The sequence below is a fragment of the Antechinus flavipes genome, chromosome 1 (genome assembly GCF_016432865.1).
Source record: "Antechinus flavipes isolate AdamAnt ecotype Samford, QLD, Australia chromosome 1, AdamAnt_v2, whole genome shotgun sequence".
NCBI classification, from domain to species: domain Eukaryota; kingdom Metazoa; phylum Chordata; class Mammalia; order Dasyuromorphia; family Dasyuridae; genus Antechinus; species Antechinus flavipes.
In genome coordinates, this window is record NC_067398.1 from 412,793,688 (window position 1) to 412,809,674 (window position 15,987).

Here is a 15,987-nt window from a genome sequence, read left to right on the forward strand (position 1 = left end):
AATGAGAGAAATTTTGGTCTGCTCATTTCAAAACCAGAATTTATACCAATGGGTAGAATTTATGGGGAGATAGATTTTTGAATCAATATAATTTACAAATACTTAGAAAAAGAAAATATATACATAAATATAAAAGACTTCAATGGGAGTGAGTCTGGCCTATGTAATTCTTAAGATTCTTTTTAATTCTGTTATTCTATGATTTTCATGTATTTTCTTCTATATCACTTATATATCTTATTTGCAGTCTTTAAAATATGTAGGTATACATTCTCAAAAATTAAATACAAAAGTTTTCCAGATATAATTAATAGAGAAAAGATGAGATGAAAGCAAGAATTACTACATTTTTACTTCTTGCTACCAGAATATATTACTCCATTTTACCAGATATTTTGAGCTTAATTCTGATTCATATGTAGTTTCTTTTCCTCTTTTTTCATATGGAGACTATATTTCTACTCATAGCTAATATACAGGCCTGGTAGATTTACCTAAAAATTTAATTGTTTTTGTTATCATTATTATTTATAAGAAATATCTGAATACAATTAAGCATCTTTCAAACCTTATTGCTTTATTTTTGCCGACAAACAATAAATGTGCTTAAGAAAAATTTAGTAAATCCAAATTCATCATGATCATTATCTAAATTTATTAAAAAGAAGTCAATGATTCCATTCAAGAATCCCTTAGTTACAAGCTGTAAGTTGCTTTGGCTAATGGTCCCTTCTTAGATCACTACTCCTTGTTCTATCATATATAATGATACTATCTCTATTATGTTCTTCCCAACAATTCCACAAGGCCCCCAATAATCCTAATCCATGTTTACAAGCTGCTCTTCATGTTTAAATATGTCCATTATAACCCAGAAATTATTTTGTATATACTTTTGTATTGATGTATGTTGACATATTTTCTCCAATAGAAATTTTGAGAAAAGGGACTATTTCTGTTTTTCTTTCTTTCCCCAAGTTCTGGCATATAGTTAACACTGAAAGACTTTTTGAATTAAATTGGTTCATAATTCTTCCATGGACAAGATAGAATATGTCTTGTTATTCAGTAGTTTCAGCTGTGTCTATCACTTTGTATCCCCTTTTGGGATTTTAGTGGCAAAGACACTGGAATGCCTTGCCATTTTCTTCTCTAGTTCATTTTACCAATGAGGAACTGAAACAAATGGGGCTAAATGAGTTGCTCAGGGTCACACATACAGCTAGTATGTGTCTGAGGTCAGATTTGAACTTAAGAAGAGGAATTTTCCTGACTTCTGCCCTAGTACTTAATCAAGTATACAATCTAATTTCTCAGATATGTCCAGAGAATGGGAAATACTTTGGCTGGTGAAGGTAGGGATAGAGAGTTGTTTAGAAATCAAGTAACTGAACAGTTGAATATATTATGACTATTTGGTTTAAAATAAAAGGACAATTACATTTGAGGTACTCAATGGAAGAATGAATAGGCTTGCTTTTTGTTGTGTTAAACTTCAAAATTACAAGCAATAGACAGAAGGTGAATTTTAACTTTCATATATATATTCTAACAATTATATATGCTTAGCAATCAAGTCAACTAACTTGTAAAGTTGTAAGCTGGATGGATATATTTCAACCCCAACTCCATGCTATCCTGTCATAAGAAATGTGTTACCATGGCTTGTTGATTTCACCTTTTTAACATCAGAAGTCCCCTTTTCTCTTCTCTTACACTATCACCACTCTGATGAAGACCCTCATAACCTCATGCCCTAATTGTTGCAATAGCCTCCTTGTCAAACTACTGGATTCAAGTCTTTCCCCACTCCAATCTATCTTTTATTCAGTTATTGAAGTGATTTTTCTAAAGTTCAGATATGCAAAATACTACTTTGCTTAATAAATTCCAATTTTTCTCTATTACCTCTCAGATCAAATGCAAAATTCTCTGTTTGATAATTAATAACATTTATAACTTAAAACCTTCTTACTTTTCTAGAATTCTTGCAGCATACCTCCTGCCACAGACTTTTTGATCCAGTGACATTCCATATCCCGGCTTTGTGCATTTTTTCTGGCTGACCAATGTAAGAAATGCTTTTCCCTCTCATCTTTACAAATAGGTTTCCCTGGCTTTCTTTAGGTCTACACTAAAATCCCATCTTCTATAGAAAGTTGTAATGGGCTGAGGCTTGAGTTGATGCACTGAGGTCCCAAGCACATGAGGCTAAATAGTAATTGGACCATACTCTATTAATATATATGCCTGGAGAAAGAATGGCCCCCACCCACTCTTTGTGCAAGTCCTGATGTGTTGTAAAAGAAATGACGTTTTTGGTGGGTGAAGGCAGGGGAGTGGAAAGGGAAATGAAAAGAAAGACTGCTGGCTGGTTTCTTGACACAGCTGCTCGCATTGGACACTGCCCTTCCAATGGATTATAAAACCTGTCTGCCGGAGCATCTTTGTCAAAAATCAAGAAGTTAATAGTATAAAGGGTTAGATTTAGAAGTTCTCTAGGTCCCCCTTTCTTTTGTTTTTGGAGCAGCGTCTTAATGTCTCTGTTTCTCCTCTCTACTATTGTCTGTCCTTGAGGATTAAAAGGTATGCCAGTGGTGTGTAAAATCTTATACTGTGCACAAAAGTGTGCAAAATGTTTGGAGGTATATGCAGGACCATTGTCTGTTTTTATTGCTTGTGGCACACCCATAATGGCAAATGCTTGTGTGAGGAATTCAGTGATACTCGGGCTGTCTCAGTGTCCATCCACACACTGATGTGGGAAACTGGGAAATGTGTAGACAATATCCCAGTCACTAATACAGGTAGATAATGTGTGACTTATCACCAGGAGAAGTAGTAGCATCAGGTTTATTCATACAGAATCCTAATAAGCAACCTGATGATAGTCACCCAGATTCTGACTCCAGACCACAAAATCCAGGAATATACTGGACAGCAGCTGTAACAGCTGACCGACCTATGCTCACGATCTATATAAATGGCCTACCATTGGAAGGATTGATAGACACAGGTGCAGATCGTACAGTCATTAGAGGTGCCAATTGGCCCAGTCACTGGCCAAAGATTAAAGCAGACACCTACATGTCTGGTGTAGGAGGATCAATAGCAGCTGAAGTTAGTGCTGCCCCTATGAGATGGACTTTTGAAGGCAAAACAGGAGTTTTTGCTTCTTTTATAGTTGAAAAATCCCCATCAATCTGTGGGGAAGAGATGGTTTACAGCAATTAGGGTTAAAAATGGGTACTTTGGTTTTTTAAGCAGGGCTGCTGTTGAAAGTCTGCCAATACTTTTATCTGTTCCTATCCAATGGAAAACTGATACACCAGTGTTGATAGAACAGTGGCCCTTAGGTAGTGATAAAATTCAGGCCTTATTAAATATAGTACAGGAGCAGCTTGAAGAAGGGCACTTACAACCTTCTCTAAGTCCTTGGAATTCCCCAGTGTTTGTTGTAAAAAAGAAATCTGGAAAATGGAGGATGCTCACTGATTTAAGAAAAGTAAATGAACAGATGGAAGCTATGGGAACTCTTCAGCTTGGACTTCCATCTCCTACTCAATTGCCTAGAGAATGGCCTCCTTGGGTCATAGATATTAAGGATTGCTTCTATTCTATTCTATCCCTCTGGATAAGGAGGATATGAAAAGATTTGCCTGTTCAGTGCCCAGCATTAACTTAGCTGTGCCTTATAAAAGATATGAATAGATAGTTTTGCCACAGGGAAACAGCCCTACGTTGGGCACCAAATGTGATGACCGCGTATTTAAAATCAGCCAGAGTCAGGAATTCAAGTTAAGGGAAAAATCTTCAATCTTTATTCTTTTTGAGGTGAAGGGGGATTGTGATAGCAATATGGGCAGCTGTGACAGGAAGCCAGCCAGCAGAGGTGAAGGGGGATCACAGGTGAAGGGGGGATTGGAGGTGAAGGGGGCTCACAATAGTAATGCGAGCAGCTGTGTCAAGAAACCAGACAGCAGTCTCCCTTTTCGCTTTCCTTTCCACTCCCCTGCCTCCACTCACCAAAAACATCATTTCCTATACAACACTTCAGGCTTTGCACAAAGAGTGGGTGGGGGCCATTCTTTCTCCAAGCATATATATTAATAGAGTATGGTCCAATTACTATTTAGCCTCATGTGCTTGGGACTTCAGTGCATCAACTCAAGTCTCAGCCCATTACAGAAAGTTTTCCTGAAACCCTTTTAATTATAATGTATTCCTTCTGCTCATTAATTATTTTTTTATCCTGTTTATAATTTGGTTTGCACATATTTCATTGTTTCTCCTACTAGACTGCAAACTCTTGAGGGCAAAAACTATTTTTGACTCTTTTTGTCATTCCTTCCATTAACACAATGCCTGAAAAATAGTAGATGTTTGCTGACTAATTGACTGAATTACTTTCTGGAAGTTCCTTATCTTATAAGGTATTAAATGAATGTGTTTATCTTCTTGCTCACGAGTCTTACGACAATCAGTAGTGATTCCCTTGCTCTATTTTGAAACATTACAAAAAGACTGAAGTTATCAAAGGCAATAGAGTCAGAGTTTGCACGTATGCATGCATTCATAAATGTATTTGCACATGTGTATATGAGTGTATGTACATGTGTATGTATAATGTGACACACACTATGCTAGGGATAGTGGAGATAAAATTAAAGACAAAAGATGGTTCCTATAATCAAGAAACTCACAATTATAATGGGGCAAATAAAACTCAAAAAGAAGCTGAAAGTGGGGACGTATCATGGGCTAAGACAAGATGAAATGGGAAATGATTTGAGTAAATGAGAATTACAAAATTGATTTCATCTTAGAGAATGATGAGTTTTTATAGATGATGAGTTCCTGAGAAATATCAATATTTTGAGTAATATTCATCTTCTTCACACTCCTCACAAAAAAAAAAAAAAAGAAAAAGAAAAAGAAAAAGGATACTTTCATTATGGGGCTTTCTTGAGGTTGGGTATATTAGGAAAAATGAAGTGTCACAAAAATTGCCAAAAAACAGTACCGTAACTCAAAAGTTAGAAATCATTGATCTATAGAATGGACTATAGACTTATTAAATCTTAAAGTTGGAAGAGACCCAAGTGGTCCTCTGATACAATCCCTACCTAAAACATCAATCATTTCTACAATATCCACTAAGAAGTAATCATCCCGATTTAGTTTTGAAAACTGTAAATGATGGGATTTACTCATGATGATATACATTGTAGTTTTAGGCAGCTCTGATTTTTAGGAAATAGTTCTTCATGTTGAAAAAAAAAATCTGACTAGTAATTCTACTCATCTTTTTCCTGGAGACATATAGTATAAAATGAATTTAGTTTGAACATAACATACACAGAGATTAGTTATAGCTAACATAAATATGTAATACAGAAATTATGCATATATAAATGGTTTTATATGACAAGTATATATGTGATATGGTATATGTATATGCATGGGATTTTGCATAACATACATGGAAAGTTTATACATATATCATCTAAAATTTTAAATGTCTATGTACACATAACAAATCATATGTATGTAAATATATCAATATGTATTTGTGTATGCATAGATAGTTTTATACAGAGAGTGAGAAAAGGAGGGAGGAAGAGAGAGATCCGTTCATTCATCTGGCTATTTTATGTATATATGATGATCTACATATGCCCCTGCCAGACTTCCACTGATTAAATATTCCTCATTTCTTTGAACTGGTCATCATGGGAGTTGGTTCTAAATTTCCATGTGATTCCTTGACTGACCCTAGCTTGTAAATGGCTCAGTTAAAATGTGGATCAGCAGGTCTCCTATGGATCTATAGACTCTTTATTTCCAGGGTCTTTGGCAACAACCTTTCCACAATGGTTTAATAGCTCTGAAACAGAAGCAAATGAATAGCTAAGTAAATCACTTCCTTCAATGTTTTCCATTATATAGTCTTTAAAATATCTTCTCCCATATTATAGATATATAGTCTATAAAGCAAAATTACCTACACTTAAGTAGATATCTCATATCGCAGGGCAGAAAGTTAATTTTTAAAAAAAAAAAATGCTAAATCTCATTCACTTCCAGCTCTGATAGTTTAATTAATGGCAAGAAACATCTATATACTAAAAATATTCATTAAATTTATCATTTGAAGAGAAAATTGGATAGGGAAAAATGATTGCTATGTTGTACAAAAATAATTTTCAAACCATGACCTAAATTTCAGAAAATCTATTTATCATATGTCACTCAAACATAAACAAGTCTATGTATTTATACCTATACTCCAGCTTTGTAAGTGTGTGTGCATTTAGAAGATGGGAAGATTAAATATAAATATCATAATGCATTTTTCCTACTCAACTACATTTAGCAATAAAAATAGAAATAATGACTGCGGCTAGGTCTGTGATTTCATTGATTAAGAAGAAATTCCTGGTAAAGAATCCTTTACCAGTACAGATCAGCACTTTCTTTGAAAATTTTAGTTCTAAAAAGTTTACTAGAACCTTGAGAGTTTAAGGAAGTTGTGTAGTACCACACAAGTAATAAATATGTCAGTTTTGGATCTTGAAACCACATATTCCTGTCTCCAAGTACATATCTGTGTTCATATACCACATTGCTCATCAAGCCTGAGTCTATAAAGATTTCATTCCATGGTGAGGTTTCAATTGGATTATCAATTTAAATTTACATATCTATCAAAAGTACTTATTTATTTCTAATTATTAACACATTTATTTATTTATCATTAACAAATGTTATTAACAAATTTATACAGTTTCCTTATAATAATTACAGTAAGGTTAAGTACAGGACAGTTCCATTATGTAAGGTACATGTATATATTTTACATATAGACACAAATGAAATACTCTGTCTTTATATCTCAGGTTACATATATTTCCTGCCTTAACTTAGAAGTCTTTTCTATTGCTTAGGCAGAATGTTTTCTCCCTCCACTCTTATTCTATTCTAACTTAGCCTCCCTCTTGTCTAATACATTTCTCTCAACACTGAAGCTATGTATTTTGGCTACTTGTCCTGAGGATAATTGTAAAATCTGTCTTTTTCCAATTATGAGAGGTGTTCTATAAATTCTTTGAGGTATATTCTTTTTGAGATGTGTGCCCATATCTCCCATTAATGTTGCCCATTTACACTTGAAGTATTATTGTCATATTTTTTTCCTCTAAGCAATTCAAGCCCAGCTTTAACACAGTTTTGTTTATAATCTCCAAACTCTACTATACTTTATTTCAGTGTCCTATAAATGCTTCACATATAGACTATTTATTAATTCACTAATCAAAAAATATCCAAGAAAATCCACCTAGAAAAATTCAAACTGCAAGAATACTATGATCTCTTAAAGACCATATTAAAAGATAGCAAGATTCCTAAATGATAACAGGAGAAAAGAGACTTAATTCACTCTTTTTTTTTTTTTTTGGTCGGGAGGGTGGGGGGTGGGAGGTGGGGTGGAAAGGGAGGAAGGGCATTTAACTACAACTTGAAAAGTTGTTGGAATCAACAAAAGATCCTGGAATGTGAAATCAGGGAATGGCTTTTCAATTCCGTTTCTAATATTTGTCATCAGTGTGACATTAGACAAAGCACTTTGTCCCAGAAGGCCTCCATTTGTTCATTTGTAAAGTGATGATAGTAAGCTCAAACTGCCTATGTTACAGAGTTTCTGTAAGCAAGGTTCTTTGAGAATAATGACTTTGATAGATTTCATATTCTGTACTATTAAAATTTCAAAAGAATGCTTGTCTTCTGCCTGAAATAAGGTAGACCACTGGTGTTGAATGAAGCATATACTGTCAGACATCATCAATGCTGTCATTAGTTTTGCATTATTATATGGCTCTATTACAAGAAAAGGCCCATCTAAGTGTTTTGGGGGGTGGAGAATTGGAAAATGACATAGATTTTTTAAAAGGACAATTAAACTTTTAAAAGAAACTATTTTATGCTATAAATTTTTATCAGCTATGGTTACCAATTCTATTACTTTTATTATAGTTTTATTAAATTTTTACTTCTGTACATTGTACCATGGAAATTATCCTGGTTCTCAAAGACCATGTTAGGAAAGCATAGGCTGTAACAGTTCTTACCAAGCTGGGAAAAAACTGAATGATAGGTAATAGTAGACATTCAACAGAAGCTATTTTATCCTCAAAGTTACCAATTCTCTCTAAATTACAAAATCTTTTGACATTTATTTTCAATCTTTAATCCCTCTTGACCTCTTTGCTACCTCTACCATTCTTGCTAACACTTCTCTCCTTCATATTCTCTTCTCTCTGAATTTTTGTGATACTACTCTTTCCTGGCTCTTCTCTTAGTCATTTGATCTTCTCTTTTTAAATCTTCTTTGCTAGATTTTGTTCCACCCTAATTTTTAATTATTTTGCAATTTCAAAAAATTATCTCTCATAATTATTTCTATGCAAATGATTCTCAGATATCTAAGTCAACATCCCTAATGATCTTACATATCCAAATGCCTATTGGGCATATGTCCCATAGACATTTTAAATTCAGCATTTACAAGGCTGACCTTTTCCCCCCTTCAACCTTTCTCCCATTCAAAGTTATTGCTATTGTAGGCCCCATCATTCTCTCAATCACCTGCACTTAGAACCTGAGTGTCATTCTTGACTCTTCGCATTCTCATTCACTCTCACACTACTCCCCTATGCATAGACCCAATGAATTGACAAGTTCTCTTATTTATAGCTACCTTCATAACATCTCTTCTACACTCCCACATCTCTAATATTACCATCACATTTATGCAGATTCTCTCCTTACATCTGGAGTATTTCAATAGTCTTTTATTGTGTTTCCTTCCCTCCACTCTAATCCACTTCCAATCATTCATCCTAAAATATAGGTCTAAACATTTCATCTCTCTTATTCAATAAATTCCAGTGTTTGTCTATGATTTCTAGTATCATATATGAAATCTTTTTGACATACAAAATCCCTCATAACAGAATCATCTTCTATCTTTCCAGCATTCTTACATATTATTCCACTTTACACAGTCTTCTTGCTATCTCTTGATTCCATGGATTTTATCCATGCTATATATCATAGCATCCTTAGAATTTTCTCCCTCCTTACCTCCATATCTATGCCTTTTTGTCCTCCTTCAAGTCCCAGTTAAAATTCCATACCCATCCTCCCTCCCCATCTCCCTGTCTCTCTGTCTCTCTATATTTTTCTCTTTCTCCCTCTCTCTCTTCCTTTCCCCTCTCCCCTTATCTCTCTTTTTCAACATATATTTAAATATGTGTAATTATATATATATATATAATACATATATGTGCATATACATGTATTTATCTATCTTATTTGTACCTAAGTGTTTCCATGTTGTCTTCTGCATTCGATCATAAAATTTTTGAGAGCATGTATTATTTCCTTCAGACCTTTTTGTGTTTCCTGATTACCTGTATAGAACCTAGTGCATAGTAGGGCTTTATAAATACTTATTGAATGAATATACAATGTCTACTTTCTAAAAACTATCACTTGAAGACATTTTCAGAGTGATTTCCTATTGGAACTTGAACCAGAAGATGTTTGGTTTTTGCCAAAGCAACTCGTGAAGATACATCTCTAAAAGTTTGGAAGAGTTCCAAACTATGGGGGTGAAAGGTACTTTCATAGCGATGAAATCTTGAATATTTTGAAATATGTCAAATATTATTAGTAGCACTACTGATGAATATGTACTATATGATGCTGGAAGGAAAAAAGCAATTGATAGTCTATACTTAAAATTGTATAGATGCTAAAATTATCCCCTCCTTTCTTGTCCAGGCTATTTTCTGTTCTGGTTCCTAGGAACATAATGAAACAAAAAGCAGAGGTTGCCTGCATCATTTTTTTATATGACATAAAGAATAAAACAAAAAAAATACTTTCTCAGAGCCTTCCTCTAATAGATATATCAGATTCATCCCTGAACTGTTCCTCTTTTCTTTGTTACATGATAATTTTCTTTTTTTTAATCTTATAGTTCCTCTCAATATAGATTTTTTTGTCCTCTTGCTGTATATGTATATGTATACATATGTGTGTACATACATATATAAAAATATACAAATATATTGAAGTGGTTTTAGTTGTTTTTTTTAAAGTCCTGTTGAAAACAAGAAACATATATAACTAATTATATACATTTTTACAATGCTAAGGAACTTCTATTTTCTGATAATTATTTCTAATTCCCTTTCAAAATCAGTCCCTTCAAATACATATTGTTGGCCTTGGCAATTTATATTTATACCCAATTAATAAAGAATACAGACTTAAGATGCACTAGCAAAACGAGTCCTGGAATTAGAATCAGAAGTTCTAGTTTCCAATTCTGTCTCTGCCACATTCTAGTTCTGTAAACTTGGCAAATAATAGCTTCTCTGTGTTTCAGTTTACAAAACTTTAAAACTAAGATAATGATACCTGTTGCTGCCTGTCTTACAGAATTGCCTGGAGCATCAAATGTGATAATGCATTAAAATGTCTTCCATATATGTAAAGTATTATATGTAAATATCAATTATTCTTATATAATAGCTCAGCTATAAATTCAGTTGAACATTAAAAGAATACAGTTGCATCTTGTGTTCTTTATTTTGGACAATGAAAACTCTAACTATATGGAAATCTTGAGCAATAAGTAGGGATATTCTATTTCATGTGAGATAACATTGAATTTGTAATCAATTTGGCCTTTTTCAATAACTCCACCATTTAATTTCTGTTGCACTAACAATAGCCTCTTTGCTGTTCCACAAACAAGACATTCTATCTTCTAACTCCAGGCATTTTCACTTGCTTTGCATTATTCTTTGAATGTTTTCTTTTTGTCTTTGTCTTTTGTCTTTCCTGGCTTCTTTCAAGTTCCAGAAATAACAGCTTCTATAGGAGACCTTTCCAATATATTAATTCTAGTGCCTGTCTCCTTGATTACTTCCAATTTATTCTATATATAATTTGTACATATGTATTTGCATGTTATCTGCCCCATTATGCCATGGGATCCCTAATAATAAGGCTTGTCCTTCGCTTTTCTCTGTGTCCTTAGAATTCATCACAGAGACTACCACATAGCAGGCACTTAATAAATGTTTATCAATGGATTGAAATAAAGCAGAGATTTGGATAGGAGGGGATTATATAGGTAGGCTTAACACTGTACTTATTATTTTCTTCACATTTCAAACCAAGTTTCCATTTTCATACATACACATATTTCACTAAGACCCAAATCCTATTAACTCAAAGTACAAAAACAGAAACAGAATAATAATAATGATTATATTTAATGACAAACACACCTTAATAAAAATAGATGCCTGGTAACCAGGGGAAAGATTGAGCAGAAAAAGCAATTAAATTAGAATTTATGATGTTTAAGTGCTTGTTATCTGCAAGATGCTTTGTTAGCTTCTGGGGCTACAAAGAAAAAAATGAAAAAAAAAAAAAAGAAACATTTAACCTTCAAGAGTTTATATTCACTTGAATCCCTTTTTTATTGTATACTATGAATATGGATGGCCCCACTAGTCACAAAGCAATAAAGACCAAACAAAAATATATTCTTCCAATGATCAAAAGAAATGTTTATAGTTTTTTGGGAAAAATCCGCCCCAAAACTATGGTTTAATCTTTCAATTTCTGGTATCCTAGTACAAATCTCATCCTATGTGTAGCCTGCAAATTTTTTTTTTCTTTTACAGGAAATATAGAATTAAATATTTTAATTCCATTATTTAAAACTTTTTTTTTCTAGACCAGAGATTTTTAAAGTCTGAGGATTTAGATAGATAGATAAAGAGAGATAATGCTATATAAACATTAGTTCCTTTGTAATGTATTTTATTTTATTATTACAAAAAATCTGATAAGGATTAATATGCTTCAGTATGCCATAATATATAAGCCTAATCTGTACAATCCCTTTTTATACTTTGCTCACTTGTAGCCTCTGTTTTCCAGTACAAACCTGATATGGAGCATAGCAACACTGGATCATACCTCATTTATAAATGCCTGTTCCCATTATTTCAGCTGACAATAGACAAGTTGTTCACATTGAAATATAATCACAAACAAGGCTCTCACATCCATAGATTTCTGTAGATGATAATTTTCATCATAAAACTTTATATACACATACAAATCTTGTCAACTACTGGTGCTCAAAAATCCCATCCCAATCACATACTTCCTTGTATTTTATATCCCCTGTATTTTGTGGAAGTACCTTAGATAGATGCAATATGTTGTGATAAAAAGTTATTCCCTGTAAGGAATGGAATATAAAAACATAAAATTAATCTTTACATATGAGATTTATTGGTCTAAGTAGTCCCCATTTTTAACCAATAATTATTGTTCATCGAGCAGATTTTTTTCTTTTTTGAGGAAAACCCTTTATACATGTTCCCAAAGACAATAGCAATGATTTTTAAAGTATAATTCATAATTTAAGTTATTAACTTCTTTGTTCCAGGGAAAATTGTCTGAAAGTTGTCATTCCCTGACAGCAAGTTTTATACTTAGGTAATCAAGTTTCATTCTTTCTAGGTTAGGGCAGAAGTAGTGCTTGTACCTAAGACAGGCTATAAACTAGGGATTGAAACACCTGAATTAAAATTCTGGCTCTACCATTATAAAGTTGTGTAACTTTAGACAAGTCACATAACTTCTGTTCCTCAGTATTCCCATCAGAAAAACAATGAGGTACGAATTTTAAAATTTTGTCCAGTTAAAATAATCTAATGGCACAACTATGGAGAGCTTTGCTTCTGAACAAAAAAGGGGATGGTCTTGTACATAAAGAGAAATTGAGTCGAAAAGGATTACAGTGTGTATCTGTGTTTAGACACACACATATGTATATAAATATATATGTCTATACAATATACACATGCACATATACATATGTCTATATATGTATGGATAGAAATATATTTTTCATGTATGTATATTGTGTATGTATATGGATAACAAGACAGATCATTTGAACGATGGAGGTGTACAATAGAAAGCATACAGAGAAAAATAAAGAAACTTTGTCCATATTTATATTCAGGAAGCAGGAAAAGAAATGAGAATCAGAAAAGAATACAGAGAAGTAGTGTAAGAGGTTGTAAACTAATCAATGTTATAGAAGTCTAGATATGCAAGGGGGATTTTTGTGATGGGATTTTGAGTGGGATCAGTAATATCAAATTTTCTGCTAAGATCAAGTGCCTTTTTTTTTTTTTTTCTTCTACAGTATGCTTTATCCCTCACCCTCACCCAACCCTGGCCTTTTATTAACTAGTCTGCAAAGTAGAGAGGTTGAACTAGTAGTCCCTTTCTATTTATAAATCTATGATTTAATGAAGCATATTAAACAATAGAAAACATTTTATGTGAGATGTAAGGTACAAGATGATATCAATAGGTGACTCAAATGAAGACTTTATAAATGAAGTGGATTTTGAGGTAGATTTTAATGTTGAGTAAGAATTGTAAAAGAGAGTAAGAGAGAATGTTTATGTCATTAAGAAGACACAAAGCTTTAGAGGTAGTAAATCTCAAGTTATGTTTGAAAAAGCTGAGTGAATTTCATTTTGAACAGATATTTGAGCAAGTACAAAGTAGTAACAATAGATAAGACTGCAAATATAATTAGTGCTAAATTAAGATGGCCTTGAACTTTAATAAAGAATGTTTACATTTTATTCTGAAATCAATAGGAACCCACTACAAAATTTTGAGCTGAGCTGTAGTAGATTGTCCCTTTTGTCATCACTATTCTATCATTTTCTTCCTTCTTTCCTTCCATCCTCCATCTTTTCCCTTCCTTCCTTCCTTTCTTCCTTCCTTCTTTCTTTCCTTCCTTCCTTCCTTCCTTCCTTCCTTCCTTCCTTCCTTCCTTCCTTCCTTCCTTCCTTCCTTCTTTCCTTCCTTCCTTCCTTCTTCCCTCTCTCTGTCCCTCCTCGCCCCCTTTCAGCTAGGAAATGTTAAGTGACTGATATCAAATTTGAACTCAAGTCTTCCTGACTCCAGGGCTGGTGCTCCATCCACTGTGCCTTCTAGGTGCCCCTACTATCATTTACTCTCAATCCACTTTGTCTCAATCCTGACTGCCCATAAAATGTTTATGTCTTCATGCTCAAAAAAAAAAAATCCTCATTTGATCCTTCCACCTCTGTTAACTATGGTCATAAATCTTTTCTGCCCATTGTGGCTTAACTACTTGAGAAGGCCATAGATAATATATGCTTCTACTTTCTCTCATTTATTTCTTGTTAACCACTTACAATGTGGCTTCTGACATCATCATCATTCTGCTCTCTCTAAAAATCAATGACTCTCAGTTCCTAAATCCAATAGTATTTTCTCAATCCTCATTCTCCTAAACCTTTCCACAATCTTTGACATTACTGATAATTCCTCCCTGATACTCTTTTTTCTAGGTTTTCAGGCTATTACCTTATCTTGGTTTTGCTCCTACCTATGTGAAAATTCCTTCTCAATTTCCTTTGCTGGTACCCATCCAGATCACACTATTTAAGTGTAGGAGTCCCACAATTTTCTGTCTTGGGCTGCCTTTTCTTCTCTCTTTATTCTGTTTCACTTAGTAATATCATAGGCTTCCATGGATTTAATTACCATTTATATACTGCATATATACAAAATTATTCTATCCTGCCCCAATTTCTCTGCTGCCATCCAATCTTATATCTTCAAATGATTTTCAGATATCTTAAACTGGATATTCAGTTCATATTTTAAACTTAACATGTCCACAAAAAAATCTTTTTTTCCCTAAATTCTTCCTAACTCCTATTATTCATTATTACTATATAGCACAAAACTATAATCACCATTCCTGAGACTCATAGCATATGTGTCAATCTTAACTTTTCACTATTTTTCATCCCCAATATATAAATTTTTGCCAAGGACTGTCAATTAAACTTTTGTAATATCTCTCAAAAACACCCCCTACTTTCTTATATTACTACTACAATTTTAATGTCAACCCTCATCACTTCATATGTTTATTATTTCATTATCCTATCTGCCTACCTTGTCTTTCTTCACTCTAATATATCTTCCATTCAGCCACCACATAATTTTTTTGAAGTACTGGTTCTACTCAATAAATTTCGATGGCTCTCTATTGCCTTCAGAATCACATAAAAAATTCTTCTGTTTGGTGTTCAAAACCATTTATATTGTCATTCACTCACACTTTTCAAGTCTTCTTATATATTACACAACATATTCTTTGTTCCTGTGACACTAAACTCCTGACTATTCACAAACAAGATACTCTGTCTTGGATCTGGACATTTTCTCTGCTTGTCTTTTTTATCTGGAATGTTCTCTCTCCTCATTTTACATTCTGGCTTTCATGCCTTCCTAATTCTAACTAAAATCTATTCTTATACAAGAAGAATTTTTCAAAAACCCCTTCTTAATTCTAGTTTCTTCACTATCTTAATTATTTACTATTTATCTTGCTGTATCTATCTGTTTACTTATTGAAACTTATTGCTTCTTCAATTATATTATGAACTTTTTAAGGGCATTTTTTTTTGTATCTCTAAAAGGTAGTCTAGTACCTGGCACATTTAGCAATATTTTTGAATAATTGACATCACAAAGTGTGATCTGCATCAAGTTATTCAACATCCTTGATTTTCAATTTCATCTGTTAAAGTTAGAGAAGAATATGATATCTTTAATGAATGATTTTTGAAAGTTGGGTTGCTGAATAAATGGAATATGAAATAATTGGTAACCTACAAAACAGTCAGTACAATGGAATAAATAATATTCAGACTGCATGGCATCAAGTGGAAGGTAAGAAAAATGGAGAATGTATATAATTTTCTCAAAAGGTATGGAGGACAAGAAAAAAACAACAATGAAGAAAGGCTTTTGAAAGATAAG